Source organism: Emys orbicularis, chromosome 6, assembly GCF_028017835.1.
Source record: "Emys orbicularis isolate rEmyOrb1 chromosome 6, rEmyOrb1.hap1, whole genome shotgun sequence".
NCBI lineage: Eukaryota > Metazoa > Chordata > Testudines > Emydidae > Emys > Emys orbicularis.
In genome coordinates, this window is record NC_088688.1 from 126,161,573 (window position 1) to 126,185,913 (window position 24,341).

Genomic DNA, 24,341 nt, shown 5'->3' on the forward strand with positions numbered 1-24,341 from the left:
CATGCATATAAAATAGAAAATTTCTAAATAATTAAACACGTAAGCCTAGAGTAATCATACATACAATAAAAAGTTCATTTTAATATTTAAAAATCTAATGGAAAAGGATATTTCATGTCTTAGACCTGGCCAGGTAGGAACTTCTGTCACGCAGCCTCTGAAAATAGTGGTTTGTGTAGTTATTTAAAAGAGTAAACGTAAATATGCTTATTAAGCTAGATTGTCAGCTCTGGAAATTGAAGTCTCCTAGCTATGGAACTGGAGTAGTATGGACAGCAGGAGTGCCAGCTTCACTGCCATTGCAACGTGATGTGTATTCACCCTGACTTGCTGAGTCCACATCTAACCGACCTTGCCAACAAGGGGGCCAGGTTTTCTTGGTGGGCTTTGCAGTGTGAACACACATCCTCTAAGAATTAGACTGAAACCACTAACTCACTTTACACCAGCTGCCAAATCACCCTCAGAGTGGTTGCCAGCCTAGGCTCAACAAGAACTATGAGTAGGGCCCTACCAAATTCACGGCCATGAAAAATGTGTCACAGACCGTGAAATCTGGTCTCCACACCCTGAAATCTGATCTTTTGTGTGCTTTTATCCTATACATATTTCACAGGGGAAACCAGCATTTCTCTCTCCATCAGCAGCACAAAAGTAAACATAGCAGTACCGCAACCCCCTCTACAATAACCTTGTAACTCCCTCCCAACTTTCTAGGTCAGGACCCCTACAATTACAGCGCTGTGAAATTTTAGATTTAAATATCTGAAATCATTAAATTTATTATTTTTAAATCCTATGACACTGAAATGGACCGTGAATTTGGTAGGGCCCTAACTATGAGCCTAAAGCTGGAAGGCTCTTTATGCCATTGTCAGTTCCCTGAGCGACCGGTTCCCCTGTAAATAAGCACTAAAAACAACAAACATTACTTGATTTTGTGTGTCACGTTCAGAATATATATGACACTTCAACATATGGAGGTGAATTTCTTGCCTTCTTAAGTAAGGCTGTACGCTTATTTCATCCATATCACCTAGACAGGCCAGAATATTATCAACAAGGAGTGTGAATTTAGGATCACATCAAACCCTGCTTGTGAGCACAGATGCTAATAGTCTTAAATAGGCTCTTGCAGCTGGGTCATGTTTTTAATTTGGGTTCTGAGAACCAACTGCCCCTCCCCTCCCATCTCCAAAAGGTAACTGGTGCCAACTTTGTAAGCTCAAGCCAAAAAAAAGTACTGCTTTGACCCTTTTATCTGGGTTTAATGGTTATTAATTAAATGTATGTGCTGTTCAGTCTGTATCAGATACATAAATGTGTGCGCTGTTCAGTCTGTATCAGATAAATAATTTAGATAGGGTAGAACTATAATTTTTTGCAAAATAACACGGATCCAGCAGATTTTTTTTTTTCCTTTTTTTCAGTAAATTTTAGGAGAGAAAATTGCAGGATTACTTAAAAACTTGACTACCATTCTACCTGTGAACAGTTCTCCCATCCTGGAACTAGTTTATGTGTACATGTGCTACATTTTTTTTTATTTGAAAATTAAGAGGAGATGATATTTTCAGGTGAGATCTTTGTAACTCATTCTGATGCTCAAGACCCCTGAATAAAATAACATTCATTAGCAAAGTAAAATTTCATACCAACAAACTCAGGCCTTGATCCTGCAACTGGATTTGCTGAGATATAAGAGTCTATCAGTTTGGATCAAGTAGCCAAATCAGGGTCTTAATTTTCACTTGAGTATAGGGCTGTTGGGTGATTAAAAAATAATAGAATACCATTTATTTTAAATAATTTTTGGATGTTTACTACATTTTCAAATATATTACTTTCAGTTACAACACAGAATACAAAGTTTACTTTATATTTTATATATGCTCACTTTATATTTATTTTTGATTACAAATATATATGCTATAAAAATGATAAACAAAAGGAATTCTATTTCAATTCACCTCATACAAGTACTGTAGTGCAATGTCTTTATAATGAAAGTTGATTTTACAAATGTAGAATTATGTACCAAAAAAAAAAAAAACTGCATTCAAAATTGAAACAATGTAAAACTTTAGAGCCTACAAGTCCATGCAGTCCTACTTCTTGATCAGCCAATCTCTCAGACAAACAAGGTTGGTTACAATTTGCAGGGGATAATGCTTCCTGCTTCTTGTTTATAATGTCACCTGAAAGTGAGAACAGGTGTTCGCGTGGCACTGTTGTAGCCGGTGTCGCAAGATATTTACGTGCCAGATGCACTAAAGATTCGCATGTCCCTTCATGCTTCAACCACCATTCCAGAGGACATGCGTCCATGCTAATGATGGGTTCTGCTCGATAACGATCCAAAGCAGTGTGGATTGACGCATGTTCATTTTCATTATCTGAGTCAGATGCCACCAGCAGAAGGTTGATTTTCTTTTTTGGTGGTTCGGGTTCTGTAGTTTCCGCATCAGAGTGTTGCTCTTTTAAGACTTCTGAAAGCATGCTCCACACCTCATCCCTCTCAGATTCTTAAACCTTGCGTCGAGTGCTGTAACTATTTTTAGAAATCTCACCTTCTTTGCGTTTTGTCAAATCTGCTGTGAAAGTGTTCTTAAAACGAACATGTGCTGGGTCATCATCCGAGACTGCTATAACATGAAATATATGCAGAATGTGGGTAAAACAGTGCAGGAGGCATACAATTCTCGCCCCCCAAAGAGTATAGTCACAAACTTAATTGACGCATTATTTTTTTAATGAGCATCATCAGCATGGAAGCATGTCCTCTGGAATGGTGGCCGAAGCATGAAGGGGCATACGAATGTTTAGCATATCTGGCATGTAAATACCTTGCAACGCCAGCTACAACGGTGCCATGCGAACGCCTGTTCTCACTTTCAGGTGACATTGTAAATAAGAAGCAGGCAGCAGCATCTCCCGTCAATGTAAACAAACTTGTCTTAGCGATTGGCAGAATAAGAAGTAGGACTTAGTGGACTTGTAGGTTCTAAAGTTTTACACTGCTTTGTTTTTGAATGCAGTTATGTCACCAAAAAAAAAATCTGCATTTGTAAGTTACACTTTCATGTTAGAGATTGCACTTCAGTATTTGTATGAGGTAAATTGAAAAATACTATTTCTTTTGTTTATCATTTTTACAGTACATGTATTTGTAATCAAAAATATTAAGTGAGCACTGTGCACTTTGTATTCTGTGTTGTAATTGAAATAAATATTGAAAATGGAGAAAAACATCCAAAATATTTAATAAATTTCAATTTATTGTTACAAGTGCGATTCATTGCAATTAATTTTTTAATCGCAATTAATTTTTTTGAGTTAGTCGTGTGACTTAACTGCGATTAATTGACAGCCCTACTTGAGTATAAAAATGAAGCTAAGTAAATTGCCTTCTAGACTTAAGAACGGAGTACAGACCTGGAGCTTGCCTGCTTTACAGCACCTTTTAAAAAGATATTTGTGTACATAATGCATTAAAAGTAGTTCTGATGCTGTTCTACTGAGTGTATTTAACGTTTACTGTATAGCTTTTGATGCACAGAGTTAAGAAATATGTCAATTTTAAAAGAGAACAAAAACACAAATGTGAAAAAGAGCAATTATAAGCATATGACATTTTTGGACAAATGTTTAACAATACTTTTCAGAACACAGTCAGGCTACTTTATTTCTATAAATAAGGTGAGATTGGCATGTTAGCAGAATTTTCTTGTGGATGTAGTTTGGTTTCTTGCAAGAATGTTAGATTTTGTTTTGTTTTGTGGTGGTGGTATAAGAACACTTGTGAGAAGAAAAGAGTGTTTTAGGTGGTGAGGAAACATACTTTGAAGTTTGTCTAGATTAATTGAATTCAGCCAGCATGTGAAACTTTAATCTTCTGGACAGCAAAACTGGAAATTGTATGAAACTTGGAAATCCCCGGGCCAGTATTTATATGCAGCCATGACATGAACTGTTTCCCAGTAGCTGTGGTAAAGTTGGATAGTCTGAAAGTGGTGTGATTCAAGCCTAAAACGATGCAAATTGGCCGTGTTCCATCAATGAACAACATCCAGAGGCCAAGTACTGGGTAGGGCTCAACTGTTTTCACCCACAGTTAGGGTAGTGGCTATATAATACCACTCTGCTTTTTCCATACTCTTTGCTAGATCATAAGAAAAGGAGAACAGTAAAAAAGGAAACCTAAAAAACCCCAAGTCATTAAAATTCCTGTGGCATAATAGCAGTAGCAATTGCTGTGGAAATACAGACCATTATATATTCTGGGTGCACAGCAGCATAAGCTACAAGAACATATTCTGCTTTGTTTTAGAGTGTGGGTGAAGGAGTGGGAGAGGGGACTAACTCTTCTTCTGTCTGCTTTTTCCTCTTCATGGAAATTTCTTGTTTTTCTTAATGTAATGTGAAAACTCTCTTGAATGCAATTAAATACTGTATATGCTTAAGCAAACGTAAGTAAAATAGTTACGGTAATGAAGAGTGATACACACAAAAATAAGATGGTTATTCTGAAAAAGTGATAACAGGAGAGGGGTTTAGAGAGGTCTTGCAGTAGCAGTCGCTTCTGCCTACCTTCCTGTATTTGTTAAGCAGGCTTACAAGCTTTCAGAGGGGTTGTCTTATGGCTAGAACAGAGGGTAGACTTCAAACCTCTATTAAACACTATGGTTGTGAAATGGCTTATAGCTTGGAGTAGTCTTTCAAAGTGGGAATCTGTGCACTGTCCTTCAAAACTACAGCAGGAAAAGAGGCAGAAGAGGGGCTGAAAGAAGTTCTGGGCAGAGGTTCTGCCCAGGAAACAGAGACAACGTATCTTACAGATGAAATTTTTCTGTAATTTAATAACATTTCTTGCTCCGTGTTGGGGAAAAGCAATTTTTGTCCATTGTTACATGACATGCAGGCTCAGTACATGTATTCATTTGCATGTTAGTTGATAACTGTTTCAGGCCTCTAATAATTCTGGTTACCAGCTTGGGTTTTTGCCTACTTTGTTTCTAACATGACTCTGCAGTTCTTCAGACTGCAACTGCTAAAAAGTAAAAACCAATCATCTGTGCCATCCCAGTGTAGCTGAGAGTCCCAGTTTTCCAGTGGTATAAAGCATGTATCTCTTAACACCAGCAGTTCCTGAAAACTGCTGCTAAAATCATGTTGGAATTGAAGATGACAGGAGGAAAAGTCAAGGCAGTAATCCGAATGGGTTTATGTGTCATGACCTATATGAGAAATAAAACACTTACTTGGACCAGAACAAATTATTTTGGGACTAGTAAACTTGACCAAACTTTTATCCTAGGTCAGTGATCAAAAAGATAATATTTTGGCACCGTAATATGGTATGTTCTGATGGAATAAAATCCTTTTACTTTAAATAAATAAATAAATAAATAAATGACTGGGTAAGGCATACTAGAATGATGGCACTCTAGGGATGGTATAGAAGAGAGTGGGAGGGAAAGAGTTACCCTTGGTTTGCTAAGAGGGTAACTGACAACCTTCATTTGTATTTGCAAAATGAATATGTGCTTGTGGGCTCCTAAGTTAGAGCAATGTTTAAAATAAAATTGGGTTTGCATGTTGTCAGCCACTGTGTTGCATATTTTAATTTGGCTTTGTTAAACTCCAAAAAATAAAAAGGGAACATCAGCAGAGTCTCTTCTCTCAATTTGCTAGGCCAGATTGCTTTAGTGAGGATGTTACTGTGTCCCTTTCAGGGAGGAAACAAATGCATGACATAAATAAGACTTTACAAAACGTAGCTTGTACTGTAAAAGGATTTAAGGGTTTTTTTATGCACATAAAGGCGTATTAGGGTGAACCAGTAGCTGCCATCCTTCTTATAAACAAGTCTTGTGGTCTTGCACTATTAAGCCCTTGCCAGGGTTGATCTGCACCATAGCCTGCCACATACAAGAACATGGGTAGGAAAGACTTGCACAAAGCTTTTGGGGGGGAAATTCCAGCCTCAACAAGAATATTATCAACAAAATGAGGATTCTCTCTGCCTCTTGGTCCTAGGTAGTCTGTTGTTTGTCTTAACAAAAGAAAGTAGTATATCTCTTCCCCAAAGGGTTAACTACCCATTGTGTTGTTAACTGGGTTACCTAGTAGTGGGGGACACTACCTTAACACTATGTGCGTAGCTGTTCTTGACTTATGTTTGGCGTGTGTATTTTGCTGCTTTATAGCATATGTTTGTTTTGGATTAATGAACAAGTACTAATTTTGTTCTGTTTTAAATGTTTAAAAAAGTCTTGGAGAAGATATCTCTGGCACATAGTGAAAAATGTCTCTGCTGCTTATCCCATCATCAGAATTAAATACAAGAGCTGTCTGACATAGATGTTTGGCAGCTAAAATCTCTCTGCTGTGTGAAAAAATTTCTGGCTCCTACACTTGTCTGTATTTATTTTTAGTATTCCCAGGGATTGGGTTTCCAATTCTAATTATTTTTTTTCCTTTGTCCCCCCTCCCCTTTTCTCTTGTAGGTAGTACTGGTGCTTCCTTCCAATGCCAGTCAATCCATCAAGACCACATTTGTAATGATGACAGTGACAAGGTGAGATCTGTGTAAATTTCCCCTTTAGGGAAGGTGCATGTCATTCTTTTGCAGATTGCATTGCTTTTATAGACCAATGGTTGTTTTCCAGAGCCAAAAGCTAACTTTATCTGAAATATCTCTGGTCTTTTAAGAAAAATGTATATTTCACTCAAGATGATCTTTTAGTTGATTAAGGAGACACTAGCCTTGTAATCTATTTTTTTCTGCTTCCATTCCCTCATTGTTCTCAATTTTTCTGGCTTACCACACTGACACCCACAGGTAATAATGGGTGGTGATTCCCCTATTGGCTTTGTTATATACAGCAGTAATGTCTTATTACTGTCATTTTGTGGCTTGTGAAGTTTGAGCTGGCTTAGCATGCTGAGAAGAATATTCCATCTGTGCTGTAGGTTTTCTCAACCTATCTCATGTGTTTTGGAGACAGGAACTTATTTTTTCACACTGCAGCTTCAAAATATCAATCTCTACCTGGCAGTGTGGAAGTGTTTTCTTAACCTTTTGGCAAGAGATCACGTTCATGCACTGGCTTTAAGTTAATAAAGATGTTCACTGGTATTTTTGTTAGAAATGTTTTGTGGGGGGTTGGATTAGTTATATAAATGATACATGCTTAGAATACAAAAAGAAAAATTTCAGATTGGATCATTCTCAAGTCAGATTGTTTGGGGGTGTTTTTCCTTAAAAATGTTAATGTCCCTTTTAAAGTAAATTAGCTATGGGCCACTACATAGTGGTACTTTGTCATACTTGTAAATACTGTATATAAGCTCCTGATTGGATAGGAGTGGGATGGGAGACTATACTAAATTCAGAATTTTTAATTAAATACAGAATTTGGTAGGAACGTCTCAAATCTAGACTGGGGCCTGTTTGCTCAGCTGCATAGTTTAAAAGACATCCGCTAATGTGGTGCTATTATGTACAGTGTAGACTCATAGTCTTGCTAGCTAGGGCACTTGCATACAAAGCCCTGTCTGTCTTGCTAGTTACATGGCCCTCAGTATAATCTGAGGACCTGAGTATTTGGGCCAATCTTTAGGGGTGGGATACAGGTGAGCCTCTTCAGAATTATGCAAATATGGGACAAAAATGCTCAGCAGAATATGCCAGGATTATCTAAAGATTCCATTTGGTTCTGCAGTCAGCATGGTTATTTTCCCTGACTTCATTTTCAAAGTTTGTGAACTTCCTTTAAAACGGTGGCTCTCAAATTTCTTTACGGGTGACCCCTTTCACATAGCAAGCCTCTGAGTGCAAACCCCTCCTCCCCCCTTATATTTAAAAGTGTTTTTAATTTATATTTAACACCATTATAAATGCTGGAGGCAAAGCGGGGTTTGGGGTGGAGGTTGATAGCTCGCGACCCCAGTTTGAGAACCCCTGCTTTAAAACTAAAGAGACATTTTAGTCTGACAGCTTTAAATTCTGTTGATATCTTGTCTCCTCCGCTTTGTTATAGATGGTTCTATCCTTCATGCTGCTGCTGGTCTATCTGTTCTCAATGGGAGTAGGAGAAGGAAGCATAGAGAGTGTCCAAGCTTAGCCTTCTACAGCTGGTACATTTATTTGTTCTCTGTGGAATCTTTAATGTCCTCTTTGGACCACGTTCACCAGTTGCACAGCCGGAGAGGAACTGACAGGGTTGGAGGGCATTTATAATGATGGAATGACAAAAGAGTGGTACATAGAGGATTCATGTGAGGAGGGGGGAAGGGGAGGCTACTGGAGTTGGAGATGTTTTTCAGTGTCCGATATGCAGCCAGTACTCACCAATGGGCCTACTGGTGCTGTTTCTGTGGGCAGACAATGTAACAATGGTTGTTTTAAATCTAATGAATCCTGTCATCTCCTTTAGTCTCATAGCTCACTCCTACTTCAGGTGCTCTTGGCAAGAGGGTCTGTGGATGGGGAACAGACAGTGGTAATAAAGTTCCTTTCCTGTGCACCAATGTCTAGTGGTTAAGTTACAGAACACTTCCTTTACATTGTCTCCTCCCTTCTGCTGCTGAAAGTGAGCCCCCAGGAGTGACCACCTCATGGGAGATAACCTAATCTGTAACAAGGAAATGGAGACCAAACTGAAAGATGAAAACATCCAGAGGTAGTTAAAAATGTTAGACAGTTGTTTTAAGAGCAGTTAGGTGTTTTGCTTTGAAGGTGATTCGCTGCTGTTTAAATTGCAGCCGGGGAAGGTAGCTTGTTGGACTCAGAAAGGTTCATAACCATTTCCAAGTCACAGGATGTGAGGCACCTCCACAGCATTCAGGGAAAACACAAAAATGTCCTATGCAAGATTAGACCTCATACCTGTAAAAGTTGAGTGGAGTAGATCTCTTCCAAAGAGCATGATGAAGAGTGCCATTTTGGAAGTGCCGTGGAGAAACGTTTTCCTCCAAATTACAGTCTTATGCGGTGTTGTCTTTGATTGTTCCTCCCATTTCTAAGCGCTCACATGGAACCGTCTGCCTTGCACTTTGTCTTAGAAACTGGTAATCATGTAGGAAAATGGCTGCTTGTTCAGGACAATTGTGAACACGCCTGAGAATGCACATCTGTGCTCTCTTTTCTGATGTGCCAATGTGTACTGCATCCTCCTTTTTATTTTTACAGGGAGGATGAAGAGAAAGCACTGGTTCTCAGTTAATGGCATTGAGGAGTATGTGTTAAATTTACATCTTTCCTTTGTGTTATAACCCTTCATAGAATTTTTTTATGGACATAACCCCTATTTGTGGTGCTTTTTTTTTTTTTTTTAAAGTTGGTTATGTTGTTACTTTATCCTTTTTTCATACATCCTCTAGCACAAATGCAAGTAAGTGACAACTCAGGGATTTTTGGTTTGGGGCGGATTTTTTTAATCTGTTAGATTCTGATCCAGATCCGATGTGAATCAGTTTGAAAATGAGAGGCCTGCTTGCACCATCATTACGTGGGGGTAACGCCAGTTAATAGTGATAGGAATAGCTCTTGAATTAGGAATGCAGGATCTAGCCTTAATTTACAAGCAGAAATACTACTCATAGTAGACTGGATACAGAAAGTGTGTGGTTTTTTTTTAATAATATATAAAAAAGAATCTCCCAGGATAGCCGGCCACATCTTCAACTTCTGCTAACTAATGCACAGAAGTCTCAGTAAAATCCTACACTGCCCACACTGACATCACCAGTCAGTGCCCTATATGAGAAACTTACGGTATAGCAACTGACTGCCAGTTTTGTATGTGTATTTTGCAGTAGCTTCTCCACAAACCCTGGTATACATTTCCTGGAAAGCAGGTGATATAGGAAATGTTCTGTGCAACACACAGGCAATGAATGTTACAAATTTAATGAAAACTATTCCCAGGCTTCCAACCCAATTATTTGATTTTTGTTGACTTGGCTACACAGGAATCTTGAATACATGTTCGATCAGATCAGCAGGAAACCAAAGACTAGAATTTTTCAAGTGTGGCCTCACTGCATTAAAAAATGAATAATTGGCTAGAGCATTATTGGTAATATTAAGAATCTGTTTAACTTTATAGGTTCAAAAAGAAGCGTGCCACTTCTCTTAAAATCTTTACTTGAATCTGTGATATACTATAATTTCCTTTTTATATGCAGTTTTAAAATGACTATTATGGAGACAAGTCTTAAAATAATTGCTGTTTTGGGGATGGAGGGGTGAAGTGTAATGTATAAATCAAAGGCCCATTTTTTCATGTTAGTAATGTCTTTGATTCTTAGAATGACTAGTCATTCATATTTAAACCGTTAATGTGCTATTCATATAAGAATGGTTGGTGTGATTTTGGACTAAGACTGGAAGTGTCGTTACTAAAGAAACAGAATTCTGTAGTCTAAGCTGTTCTTCAATCAGCGCATGTGGGGGAAAATATTGCAAAAAAGAACCTTTATTACAAGAAATGTTGCTGTTTTTGTTTTAAAACCAAACAGTGATGTCCCCTTGGACGCGTAACACAAGAAGAATGTTCTTCACAGTGGATTTCAACCATATTCAACTTGTTTATGGCTATGAAAGCTATTTGTTTTTTTCTTCTTGCCCTTTATTCAAAAGGATGCACCCCAAGGTAAGATGAAGTGTGTGGTCTCCCTACTTGCAGACAGCTTATATTGGTGAAAGAACAGGACCAACCTGACTTGAGGTTACTTATTTTTTTCATTGTCTTTGCAAGGGTTTGTGCTTTACAGCGTGAAGCATATCCTAAAATGCAGCTTGTCATGATCATCCTGGGTTTACTTAAACAATGTAGCATCCAGTCTTCAGAAATCCACTGGGGCCTGGCAAGTTGAGAGAGGTTTAATTTGTGTAATGACGTGGAAATATTTAGATATTGGGCAATGATTGTTTGTTTATTACATATGTGTTTAATTCCGTACTGTTCTTATTTGTAAACAAACCGTCCTCAAACCTACAACTTGTAATGTACAAACTCTACTTCTGGGAAATCTCTTCAGAGACCTGACCCTTCTATCAATCCCCCACTTCACACCCAACTAAAAACAAATAGACTAACCAGGAGTAGTGGGGGGGGGGAAGTAAAACTGTGAGAGAAATCTGATGCAGGGGTTCTTGCAACAAATTTTTTGGTGGCCTCAGAGTGCGGTCACCAACTCTTGCTGGTGCCCGCTCTGACAATTTTTCCTAAAATACTTAATTAACTTTAGGAAAAACATATAAATATGCACAGATGCATGTCCAAATCATTGTAATTTATTTATGTAGGATTTTTTTTTTGCAGACTCAATAATAAAAACAATGTACAGTTGTCTCTATTTTTTACTAGACCTAAACAGAATAGAAACACATTTTGCACATTCTTGTCTTTTTTTCTTATTGTTTCTTTTGCTTTTTTGGTTGCCTTTTTATTTTATTAAAGACTTGCTAGCTACTAAGCCTGCTGTGAAAAGTGATATTAACAAACACACACATGTCACTTTTCACAGCAGACTTACTCAGCCCTGGCAATTATGGGGACAAATTGAGCCCTGGATGGGGAGGTGGGTACGGAGGCAGCGGGAGCCAGGGGCAATAGGGAATGAAGCAGGGCCAGAGGTGATGGGAGGGGTGGTGAGCTTGGGGAATGGAGCCCAAAGCCCCGTGGCTGGACCCTGCCATCCCAGGCTGAAGCCTGACCCCACCGCCCCTGGGAAGGTGGGGAACTCATTGGCTGCCTGCTCCTCTAGCTTTTGTGTCTCCAGAGAGGGGCCACTGCTTCTTCTCTCCCCCACCCTCCCCAATAACCACCCAGAAGGCTCTGGCTGCAAGAAAAGCCCCTGGTGGCTGCATGCGGCCACGGTGGCCGCATTTGAGACCTGCTGATCTAGTGGGCCTGCCTGCGTTACGGTCTGCAGAACCAGGCCCTAAATAAGGGACAGATTACATGCATACATATGAAAATCCCATTGGAGAAATCTGGAAAGCAGCCTTCAGTGTTTTCCCTATATTATTTGTTGGTGGGAGGAAAAGAGGTGTTTTGGATAAGTTTGCTTTCTGACAGAGAGACACCCTCTTTCCGCCCCTGCCGCCCCCTGGAGAATCCATAAAAGGCAGGGCATGCACACTCCTGGAGAATCCAGAAAAGGTGTAGGGCAGTCTGTGTACTAGGCCCAGCAGCTGCCTTCATACCTGTTCTGGGACTTCTCTTCTCCCTGAGGCATTAGTAGAGATGTGCTGCTTATGAGGTTTTCTCTCTGTCTAGTGCTGCTCTAGGACCTTCTCCCATCCCTCAACACTTCCTTTAGGGGGCATCCACAGCACAGAGAAAAACTGCACAAAAATTACTGCAACCTTGCACTGTATTGCCATTTTTGTGGCATGACCCCTCTCGTGTCAGTTTGGCAGCAAAGGACCAAGCAGGACCAAGAGACATGGCACCAAGACTTTCAGGCTCTGTGTCCATGCTCCCCAGAATCTTCCTGCCTCTTGGTGAAGAGGACAGCAAGTCTTCCTTGTGGAGGAGTCGAAGGTCATCTCCATTCTCGTCAGTGGCATGTTAACTCTGAAGTCCAGGGAGGGCAATTTAAATGTTAGCATTTACTATTTCGTGCTATTTGCAGTGTAGTTGTAGCTGTGTTTGGTCGCAGGATCCGAGGGAGACAAGGCAGGTGATATAATTTCTTTTATTGGATCAGCTTCTATTAGTGGAAGAGACAGGCTTTCAAGCTTACACAGAGTTCCCTCGCCGTGTGTGTGTGTGTCCTATTCATTTTGTTAGAAAAGTCCAACCACTTTGGGATTGTCAGCAGTGTAGCTCTGCTCCCTCCTCAAATCTGACCCCTAATTGAGAGTATTTAAATGCTAACATTAGGTAAGAGCTATTCATATTTTTCTTTTTTAAGAAACAAAGATCTGAATAACAATGCTACTGAAAAACATTACTACAATATTGAAGTCCCAGAAAAATGTGTAGCTGGACAGTATACAATTTTAAGATGTCATAAGTAGTAATTCATCTGTTTTGAGCATATGCAGTGGTTTCAGTTCTTTTTTCCAGTTAAATATTTACGTTAATATATTACTGTTTTGTTGTAAAATACATACCATGAAAAATGTAGAAAGTGCTACACAGTCGGGTTAGCAGTGGAACCTTAACTTTTGCCTTTCCTTACTATATGTGGCTCTGATTGTCCAATTTTAATGTATTAGTGTAGTTTTTTGCATGTTAATATTTCCTAGTGCTTTATCTTGTATAGTTTTTAAGTGTCCTCAGGAGTGGGGCTTCTGACACTTTTTTGGAAACCTTTCCTATAGTTGTATACATCTTACTATTGGAATTGATTATCCTTGTGTCCGGTTAGTCACACTAAATTTTCCCTTCCTTGAGAACAGAATGAAATCCTGTTTTATACCCTTTCATACAACCTAATGAATTTCTCTCCCTCCTTGGTGCCTACATCCTTCAAATATCTAAGATCTTATGTCTCCCAAATGATACTCGAAGAGGGATTGAAAGATTAGGTAAGTTCTCCAGACCTTAAATAACTGTTGTTGCTCTTCCCTGCACTTGCTTCAGTTTGTCTATCTTTTGGTACTGAGATGCTCAGAACAGGTAGTTTTCTGGGGGCCATATCTTCCTCATCGTGCATTTTAAAAAAGTGTGGAAATGGAGATTTCACCAGAAAGTTCTAAAGCATCTAATCAAGAATATCCTCCATATTCTACCTGGGTGGAGCAAGGCCAGGAGTTAAGCTAATAGAGCTGTGCATAGCTCAGGCTTTGAAAAGCAGTTCAGGAATCTATTTCAGAATCCTAATTTATTTATGAACCTACTTATTTATCTGTAAAATAGGAATAATGACACTTACCCACTTCCTGTGAGGTGCACTGTGATCTACTGATGAAAAGCAATATATAAATTCTAAGTATTATTTTTTTTCTGTCTAGTATTACCCTTCCCCCAAATTATCATTGTAAAAGCTCTTCCTGTTCCACTTAACTCATCCTCTAATTTTTTGCTCCTCTTATCTTTTTCCTGCAAGTCTTAATTGACACTCTATTCTTGTTGGGTTTCCTCTTCCCTTTTCCATTTCCTATGCAGGTCTGGCAGATAGTACTCTGCTGTTCATTTATTGATTTGACCCTCTTGCATGCTGTAGTGAACTATTTACTACTGTTGTCATTTTAATTTTGGATATCCTCCACGGTTTTTTTGTTTTTACTGGTTGGATTTTGGAAATGTTACTAGAATGGAGTTTACACACAGATGTAAAAGCTCAGGAGTTTTAATGTTCACCTCTTATCTGTGACCTGGGTTGGTGGTTGTATCAGTTGCTGGATGCTAGCCTTGAACCCTCAACAGATGGGAACATAATGGTCTTCAATAGGTGCTTGCTGGCTGGCAGTGTATGCCTGAGAATCCTTCTCTGTTACCAGGTGATGATCCTGCTAGAAAATGTTGCATGTTTCATTGACTCTCTGTTACAAGTGCTCCTCACCCTGTCCGAATATGAGGAGTCACTCAAGAGAAAGAGAAGCCCTAGGTTGTGAGCTGAGAGTAGCCAAGAATAGAGAAAAGGCTTGGGTTGTATTTTGAGTTGTTTCATTTTGAGTTCCTTTTTTAATAAAACCAACCCCTAGGACGTTGTTATGCACTATGGGGAAGAGTTAAGGGGTTGGGTGAAACTTTAACAGAATTTCCTGACTTCTGGGTGATTGAAATAGCTGTGTGTGTGTGTGTGTGTGTGTGTGTGTGTGTGTGTGTGTGTAATATATATATATATATATATAATATATATGTCCAAAAGTCAGGAAATTCTGTTAGTTTCACCCAACCTTAACTCTCTATATATTTATTTCTCATAAAAGACATGGAGGGAGTTAGTTGTTGTGCCAGACTCTCTGGAAGATAGAGATATGCAGTGTTGCATAGATATAGCCGTTTGAGGGTTATTTTTAGTTTACTAATTAGTTTCTGAAGCTCACTTCAGTTTACCTATAATATAAAGAGTTTTTTACTGAAAGAAAGTGGGAAAATAACTGACAATGCTGTTTGAGCCCAAGTTCTATGGCCCAGTCCTGTGGATTTTGAGCACCCCAAATCGGTGGATGCATGTAGTACGCAGGACTTTTTTTGTTTGTTTTTGTTTTTTGTTTTTAAGAAAATGGATTTGATGAAGAACAGACCAAGAATGATATAGAAAACCCTTTAAAATAGTTTAGTTCCTACTAACTACCAGGATATTTTCCCCTCCACCACATCTATACTGATTTTTCGTGGAACTGCATGAGTAGGAACGTGGCAATCGAAGAGTAACATTTACCGATGTGAAAAGAAACCTTGAGGGAAGAAAAAACATTTGAGTGTCTTGAAAGAAATGATGGAAGACTTGGAAAATGAGATTGTGTCTATAACAGTAGCTTCTGGCACCTTATGTCTTCACTTGACTTATTAAGTGTTCTGACATTTCAGTACAGTGTAGTGCTGAACTATTTCTGTCCCATAAAATGACTTGGGTCTGTAAATGAAAAGGCTGTTTTGTACATCTTTCTAAATTAAATGACTTACCTGTGTCAACGAAGCAGGTTTCATTGGCTTGTGCTTTGAAAGGTGAAGACATTTTTTAAAATATTGTTTAGTAATGTTCCCCGGGAGTGGGAGGATTAGGAAATATTGTATATAGCTAGTGAAAATTACAGGGTTTTTTTACATTAGACTGAAGCACATTCAACGTTTGGTATGTATTCTGTGTGAGCGGCAGGACGTGCATGTCTTGGTTTATTGATCAATATAAACATCTTTGTATTGTTGTACAATGCTTTCCTGAATGGGAACGTAGGGAAAGCGATCTGTTAAGTCAATGTTTCCCAAACTTTTGAAAGCTAAGCCACCTTTCAAGAAAACTAAACCATTCTCATCCCTCACATCTTAATTTATACATCATCTGCATCCTCTCAGCTAGTCCTTCAGGCTCCACAGTTTAGGGAACACTGACTTAAATGCTCCCATCCATCTGAAGAAGTGCATTTTTTACCCATGAAAGTTTATGCCCAAATAAATCTGTTAGTCTTTAAGGTGCCACCGGACTCCTCGTTGTTTTTGTGGATACAGACTAACACGGCTACCCTTCTGATAATTAAATGCTCCCAGTTCTCATAGCTCATTGCTGTGTTCTTCATGCTGTGAATCAAAATGATGTGATGCCAGTGGATTGGAGGGGATGTCCCAACAAACCATCATGTGGAATACTGCATTGTGAGAAAGGGGAACAAGAAAAGAATGTGCTGCTGTGGAAACTTGGAAGTCTAGACTGACTTCGTTTCATTTCACTATCCATACAATCAGAGCACAGATGTGCTTTGATACGATCAGGTGCCTATTGATTCAGTTCAAAACCCCACTAGTTGAGTCAGTAGAAGTTACCTCTTTATAAGACAATGTCAGTTATCTTATGTAGCTCCCCTTCTTTCTTCAGGCAGCATTTTGAGATCTAATTATATTGGGGCTTTAATTTTGTTGTTTTAGGAACGGTCTCTGGTACTTTATTCTCCCCTTCCCCAAAAGTCCCACAAATATGTGGGGAGGAGAAACAAGAATTTGAATGTTTACACATTAGCTCCCTTTTTTCCCTCACTTGTCCCCTTTGTCAGGGACGTGGGGAGGAGGTCAATATGCAAGATTGCTGTGGTTTGTAAACGTCAGAGTACTATAGAAGTTCAAAAAAATGAAAACCCCCAATAAACCCAGTAGGTTGGGAGAGGTGGGGAGGACCATTAAATTGTCACAACCCTGCTTGGAGGGGAATAAGCAGTTTCTCTGCAATGTCAGGTCAGCTCCTTGCCTTCCTGGTGTCCATTGCATAGTACAGCCCCTTCCTCCTTGTCTAGCATAGGTACCACTGGTTCCCATTGAGACTGGCAGCAGTACTACATGGTGGCAAATGCTCATTAGCAGCTGCCAGGAGAGTCAGGTCTTGCAGAGAGCACCCTGCAAAGTTCTCCATCTCCTGTCACCAGAAAGGAGTTGAGGGAGAAGGCTGCCTGGCCAGCTGCCAGGCTGCTATAGAGTGTTGGGAATGCAGGAGGAGTGAAGCATGAAGTCCAGCAGCATTCAGCTGGGGAAAATGATTGCAAGGACAGGCTTAAAAAAGCACAATCACTGTGGCAGCAGGCTGGTTTTAAAGCCCTGGTGTTGATCGTCAGTGGCTGCTATCAGCACTCGTTACTTTGCACTACACCAATACTCAAGAGAGGAGTCCCTAACCAGAGGTCACCATCTGGCATCTTGCCAGTGACTTGGGAAAATGCCACAGCAAGCAGTGATGCTCTCTTGTTGCACAGTGGTCAGCCTTTAACTGGCTGACCTGAAGAATAGACTTTAGGAGGGCTTCAAAGAAACAATGATCTCAAACATTTTGTTGGTTTCTTTCCAAAATGACCCTTCCTTCCTTAGGTCAAGTGGGGAGACATGTATGTCAGCCATTTTTTCACAGCTACCTCTTCTTCAGTGTAAGAGTAGAGGTAAATAATAGCTCTGCCTAATAGAACAGTGGAATGGGGGAATCTGTAAATCAGACAGGAGCAAGAAAATAGCTTTTTGCTGTGAGATTATTTTTAACTACCCCCAGAAAATGGTCACAGAACAGGAATCCATCCAATGCATTCGCTCTCTCTCCCACAATTACTTTCTGTGCTTGTTAATTTTTACAAATTATATGGGTACCAGTTAGAGAAATCTGGAGTCAGACCTTCACTGAGAGTACTTGAAAAGAACCCTTTCCATTGCACCACAGATATTGAATATTATAATGGCTATGGCTATCAATGCCTTAACCAAAGATTGTAATGCTATAATCCTTTGAATTTAGACAGTAGATTGTCATTACTTGAGAGATTTTTTTCCCCCATAATACAGTGGAAGTGAATGAACAAGTATTTTGAATATACGTATGGACTTCTGCTCTAACTGAAGTTTCTTTTCCACCAAATCATCCCTAGTTCCTAGATTCTCCATCACTGACAATTATTAAATCAAGATTGGATGTCTTTCTAAAAGATCTGCTCTAGAAATTATTTTGGGGAAATTCTCTGGCCTGTGCTATACAGGCGTCGAACCTGATGGTCACAATGGTCCCTTTTGGCTTTAGAATCTGTGAATAGCTAGACTGGTCCGTTGCTTGAGTCTAGTGAAGTAACTGTTACTGTACAGACACAAATGAGTTCAGGATTCTTTACTGTGGTGGGTTTGCTGCAGGATGCCAACTCCGTAATAGAAATCCTTCTGTTTACTTCAGTGGATGTTAGATCAGGACCTCAATTTTCCAAACGGAGCGGGTCTACTTTTCTGAGGTATAAAACCAACAAGGAGTCCGGTGGCACCTTAAAGACTAACAGATTTATTTGGGTATAAGCTTTCGTGAGTAAAAAACCACTTCTTCAAATGCAACAGATATGTCTGAGGTATGTCAGTCTCATGCAGAGCAAGGGATCTGGGTAACTAATGGTCTTGTATTATTAATCATTGCTGGAATTAGGTTGCTAGAACAAGGGAGGTCACGCTCATTGGTCCTGATTCAACACAAAAAATATCCATTTTCCACAGCATCCAAGCTAGTTTTTTCATTTTTGGAGGAATAGGGAGGAACTGACCTTCTGTAGCATAGCATGGATGTTGGACATTTAGCAGGAAATATCTTATTCAGCATAAAACAGAAGATAAAAAAAGATATGCTACCAAGGAAAAAACTTTAATTTGCTGAATCTTTTGGCTCCCAAATACCGGTGGAGGATGTGGGATCCACTTATAGAAAATGTTTGGAAAAAACTAATCTGGATTGATTTAAATGTCAAGTATGCGTGAAGGGTATCATGATTTTCTTCCTGTTACATTTGCACACTTTCTACCTTATGGAAAGCCAGAGTAATCTAGTCTGATATTTCTTGAGCTCAGACAGCTTTTTTGGATATATTATTTCCTCTCTGTGATTGACTATAGGTTTTGATCAAAGCACCAAAATGTTAAGTGGTTGTCCCACTCTCAAGAAAGACACACCAACCTTCCTCCCCATTCTTTACTTTATTCACACTGAACGGGGGGAGAGGATGTTAAGTGTTTTGTTGTTGTATTGCTTATTTCTGGCTAGCCCTGGGTTTTGCTAGGAGGACCGGTTGGTTACCCATGAGTACATTCTGTGCCTCTACTCTGTCCCTATTGTTGTCATCTTCTGTGAATCATGACTGCCCACTTCACAGTTATCTTCTGCACCTGCATATGCTCTTGCACCAGTACAGTGCACTGAAGCAGATTGTAAAAGAGAAAATGCTCTCTGTTTACTGTTCTTGATGGGTAGGAATGGCATCTGGTACTTTCCTTCATCGTCATGAAGATTTAAGCCTTTTTTTTCTTTTTTGAAAAAGGTACCAGAAATCAGCTCAAACCCAAGGTCTCATTCTTTTGTCTCTTGAAAGAGAGTTGCTACCTTTGTGCCTTGCATGAGCGATTCCTAATAAACTCTGGATATTAATTTTTTGAATCAAGTTGAATATATGAAGTTGACATTCCTTTCTGTAAAAGTGCATTTACACAAGTGTGACTTTTCTCAGTGCAGATTAAAATACTTTTTTTTAAATTGTTTTTGAGGAAGCCTGGATAAACTTGAGGAGTTTTAAGTACTATTCCTTCCAAAGTTTTAAAGGAAAAAAACAATACAATAGCAGAAAAAGCTATCTCCAAAACCTTCTTGTACACACCCTTTTGTACTGGTTGTCTACCTGCATCGAATGCCGTAATTTGACAAAACCATAGTCTCTTTGGTAACTTTTTAAATGTTAACATTTTTTTTTTAAAAAAAAAAGCGTAAGTTCCATGTGTGTTTCTCAATGACTTCCATGTTGAATGTGTTTTCATTTAAAGGACATTGCTAATAGGCATTGGGAGTCAGGGCTCTGAGAGTCAAATAGCGTAATTTCAGCGTCATGTGTTGTCATTGGTCAGGAATGTCCTTTGCTTTTTAGGCAAGTCCTTACAGTCTCAGTCGTGTGGAAGCGGTTGCTGTTGTTGACACAGCACTGTTGTGCAGCTCCTAGGGCCTCAGGCAGTGATACTCACAGCAAGGGGCAGACACACCAGCGGGGGTAGGGCTGCGTGAACAGCCCGTACCTAGGCGGCCTGTGCGGGTGTTTCAGGAAGGGGTACAGCTGCTGCTGGACAGGGTGATGTCTGGGTGTAGGAATGTCAGAGTGGGTGGGGTATGATGTGGGACAGTCCAGGGGGGATGATGGGGAGAGACCTGGGAATGTGATCCCCTAGGGTAGGCCTGGTCCCCTATGGGGAGGTGGGAGGAGCCTAGGAGTGGGGCCGGGGGGCTGGGTCAGGACCCCTGGCTATGGGGGGAGGGACCATGGAGTGTGGACCCCTCCTCCCTGGCTAGCCTAAGGCCCCCGTGGGAGGGCGGGGCAATCGAACAAAGGGGGGGAAGGGCGTGTCACGCAGGCTCCGCCCCCTTGTCCTAAAGCGGCCGGGCAGCCGCCTGACGGCCAACAGCGCGGCCGCGCTCGGCCCTCGTGTGAGCGCGTGCACCGTCCGCCCCTCGGCGTGCGGCTGTGGAACGCGTTGGCGCCAGCGGTGTTCGCCCGTCGCTGCGGCCCCCACCGCGCACGCCTCGAGCGACAACAAAGGGCGCTCCGCGGCGCTTGGAGGAAGGGGCGGGGCCCGGACGGCCCCTCCCCGCGCCCTGATTGGCGGGCGGGGCAGCCAGGTGGGTGACGCGCCGCCGTTGCTTGCGGGGCGGGGCGGGAGCGCCCCTGCGATGGCAGGAAGGAGACGGGCCGACACTCCCGGAAGCGATCGCGCGGCGGGGGCAGGCGGCGCAGGCCCGGCCCAGGCGGCGGGGGGGACCCGGACGATACGCGAGGAGGCGGCGGCGCGTTGGCGGTAGCCGTGGGGCGGGTGGCGGCGGAGCGGCCGCAGGTACCGGGCTCCTGGCTGGAGGGGGGAGGGGGCGGCTCTGCTGCGAGCCCGCCCGGAGCTCGGCGTGGCCCCTCCGGTGTGTGCTGCTGGCCGGGCCCGGGCCGCGTTCCCGTAGCGCGGGGTGGCTGTGAGGAACTAGGCGGTGGAGGGCCCGGGCCGGGTACCTCAGCGGGCGGGCTGGAGGCGTCGCTCGGAGGGTCCCGGTCCGGTCCGGGCGGTGCTGCTGGGTTCCCGGGCCCTGGCTTGTCAATGGTATTACAGAGCTGGGGAGCCTAACGCCCCGGCCCTGTGCCCGGCGTGGGCTCCGGGAAACAGCTCCCCCGCCCAGTGAGCTGTCAGCGCTGGGGTGGGGTTGGAGAGCCCTTGTTTTGAGTGAACACCCCCCGCCTCTCACACTGCACCCGCTTTTGGTGCCCTCGTCTCTAAAATCCTCACTGAGCCTCCCAGGCCTCCGCGCAACTCCACTGGGATTTCACAAAGCAATGCGTGTTTAATGGGGGGGGGGGGGGGGGGAGAAACAATGGAAAGGAAAAAGTATCCTGTGGGATATAGAAGAGAGGTTGGTGTGGCAGGGATATAAGTTGTTTGACAGTTTCTGCAAGGAATATGGATCAGTTATACAATTTTCCTTGATTGCAGACTGCTCGGTTTTCCGGAAAATGCTCTGTGCTTGTAAAAAAATAATAATAAAATAAATCTCTAACTTAGGAGGTCTTGTTAATTTAGGAGATGGTACAGGTGATCCCAGAGCTGTAATAGGGTAGAGACACAAGTGCACTTTACATAATGTCTCATTCTAACATGACTCAAAGTGGATTTTTAGGGGAGAAATATATAGTCATCTGAGAAATGTATGGATTTTTTAAAAATGTTTTAAAATTGCTTCTATACTTGAGAGCGAGATGCACCTGTTTAAGCTAATGGGTCTTGATAGCAAGCAAAAATTATCAAAAAAGTTTGCTAATTTCCTGCCTATGCATATGTTTGAAAGTGCAGTTCCAGTATGAAAATTGACTATAAAAATGGCATTATGAGTTTACAGATTGGTCTCAGTGATGTCTAGATCAACTATGTGTAGGCATGGCAGAAATCAATTTTTAAAAATAATTTTGACAGATATATTTGTTTTTAAGCTTTTTTCAATTTTTATCAATTCAGCTTTTATCACAGTTGCATAAAATTACGGTGGGTCAGATAATTAATAACAGTAGATGTTGAAATTGAAGAAGTAAAAATTGCCAACATATGTTAAAATATATACAAAGAAAATGGTCTTGAAAATCAAACTCTTGAGTTCTCAAGCACCATTTTTTCTTTGTCTAAATGTAAATTTCAGTTATCATTGATGGAAATATTTTTGTCAGTTGGTGTATGTATGGTGAAATGGACAATTATCAACATTTACTGATAAATCTAATCCTTCCAACCCTAAATATATGCTGTTTTATATACACAAATACTTTTGCTGTCCTCCAGCCCAGCAAACTCACTCTGAGATCCAAGTCATGCTGTGTTTTTTCTGGCTCCTGTATCTTCAGTAATAAAGATTCAGTGGGCCAGATTCTCTTCCCAGTTATACCTGTGCAACCTTATTCTTTTCATTAGTTTGCACAGGTGAAACTGAGGCCAGAATATGACCATTCAGTTAGAACTTAATTAATATTTCTGTTCATATAGTCAATCTTTCTTTCTTTTCTGTTCTCATTGCTCTGTAGGGCTAACAAGTGCAAATTAGTAAAGCTTTTTCATCACTAAAGGAAGCATTGCTGCCACCATTAGGGACCACTGCTCCATAGGAGAGGAAACTGCTGCTTTTAGGGCTACCACCATGAGGGCTAAGGTTCTCCAGTGGAAGGGCAATATCCAAGAGGATGGGAATCAGGCCACTGGTGCAAGGGACAGAGGAAGAAGGGGAACAGTCTGCTGAACATGTGCAATTGGGAGAGAGAAACAGAATAGATGGAAAGGAACGTGAGATGAAGAGCAAAAGCAATGTGATAATAGGAGAAAATACCTCTACTGCATTTAATAGTTAAAGTGGAATACATAAATATTCCAAGTAGTATCTGGAAAATAATATGATCAGTGGTAGTTGCCACATAGATGTAGCCTGATCATGAATGGGGATCGTGGTTGGGCAGGGAGGTGGCCTGTGATAGATTATCTATCACTTGATGTCCTTAAATCAAGACTGTGTATCTTTTTAAAAGATCTGGCTCAAGCAGAAGTTATGGGTCAAGGTTATCTGGCCTACGTTATGCAGGAGGTCAGACTAGGGAATCTAAATGGTCTGGCCTTAAAAATCTACAAGTAGAACTCTTTAATAAGACAGGGTTTTCTCCTTCTCTGATTGTGGATGGGATTCCTGTGATTTTTTTGAGGCTCCATTTAAATCTGTAATAAATCAAAATCACCATCCCTGCAGACCCCCACTGTTTACAATATATGGGTTTTCATTAAAAAATGCAGGCTGAACAGCTTTTCCTCTGCACCTGTGTTGATGCAGTGATGGTAGGAGCTGTTGCCTCTCTAAGCCACACGTTTTTATTTCCCTGGGAGATATCAACCCAAGTGGGGTAAGTGTCAGTGGCCTTGGTGCTTGTTTTTAAAGCTCGTGGATGGTCTTATTAAAATTGTTTTCATGTGTTATGTTTTGCATAAGCCCTGAAGATGACTTTGCCAGTGACATCACTTTGAATTATAGATGTTAAGTTACTATTAATTCTGCTGTAAGAAAACACTTCATGAATGATATGGATTCTATGCAAAAAAAAAAAAAATGGTGGTAGTAGTGTGTCAAAGTTGTAGTTAGGCACGCAGGTTGGGAAATAACACCTGGCTTTTCGTCCATAGATCTCAAATGAGGATTACAGTTGAATCTTACACAGTATGGTCTCCAATCACATGACAATACTACTTTAAGTATCTTTTGCCCACATACAGCTAGTAGTATTAAAACTTAGTTTTTCTATAGTGCTTTTCATCAATAGATCTCAAAGTGCGTTATGAAGGAGGTTCGTTTCATTATCCTGTGTTGGTTAAGGGGCTAATGGAGCTAGGTAGGGTGACCAGATGAGAATTCCAAAATATCGGGACTGCCGCAGGGGGAACGCCTTTTCAATTGTTACACTCACCCGTCCGAGTCTTTGGCGGAGGGTCCTTCAGTCGCTGACGGTCTTCGGCGGCGGGTAATAAACCTTGCCACCAAAGAAGGAAGTAGCCGCCGCCGAAGACCGTCGGCGACTGAGGGACCCTCCGCCGAATTGGACGTGTAACAATTGAAAAGGCACTCCCCCTGCCGGTCACCGCCGCCTAAGCAACAAGGGGGAAAAAACAAGGGAT

General features: G+C 41.1%; 1 protein-coding gene across 2 annotated transcripts in view; it reads left to right on the forward strand.

The window, feature by feature from the left end:
* The window catches only part of RNF38 (ring finger protein 38), a 202,739-nt gene that overhangs the window by 104,102 nt on the left and 74,296 nt on the right, over nt 1-24,341 (forward strand). For both annotated transcript variants that reach the window (XM_065406165.1, XM_065406164.1), the window contains exon 2: nt 6,510-6,580. The gene's annotated coding sequence lies outside the window, so the exon portion shown is untranslated. The remainder of the gene's footprint in view (nt 1-6,509; nt 6,581-24,341) is intronic.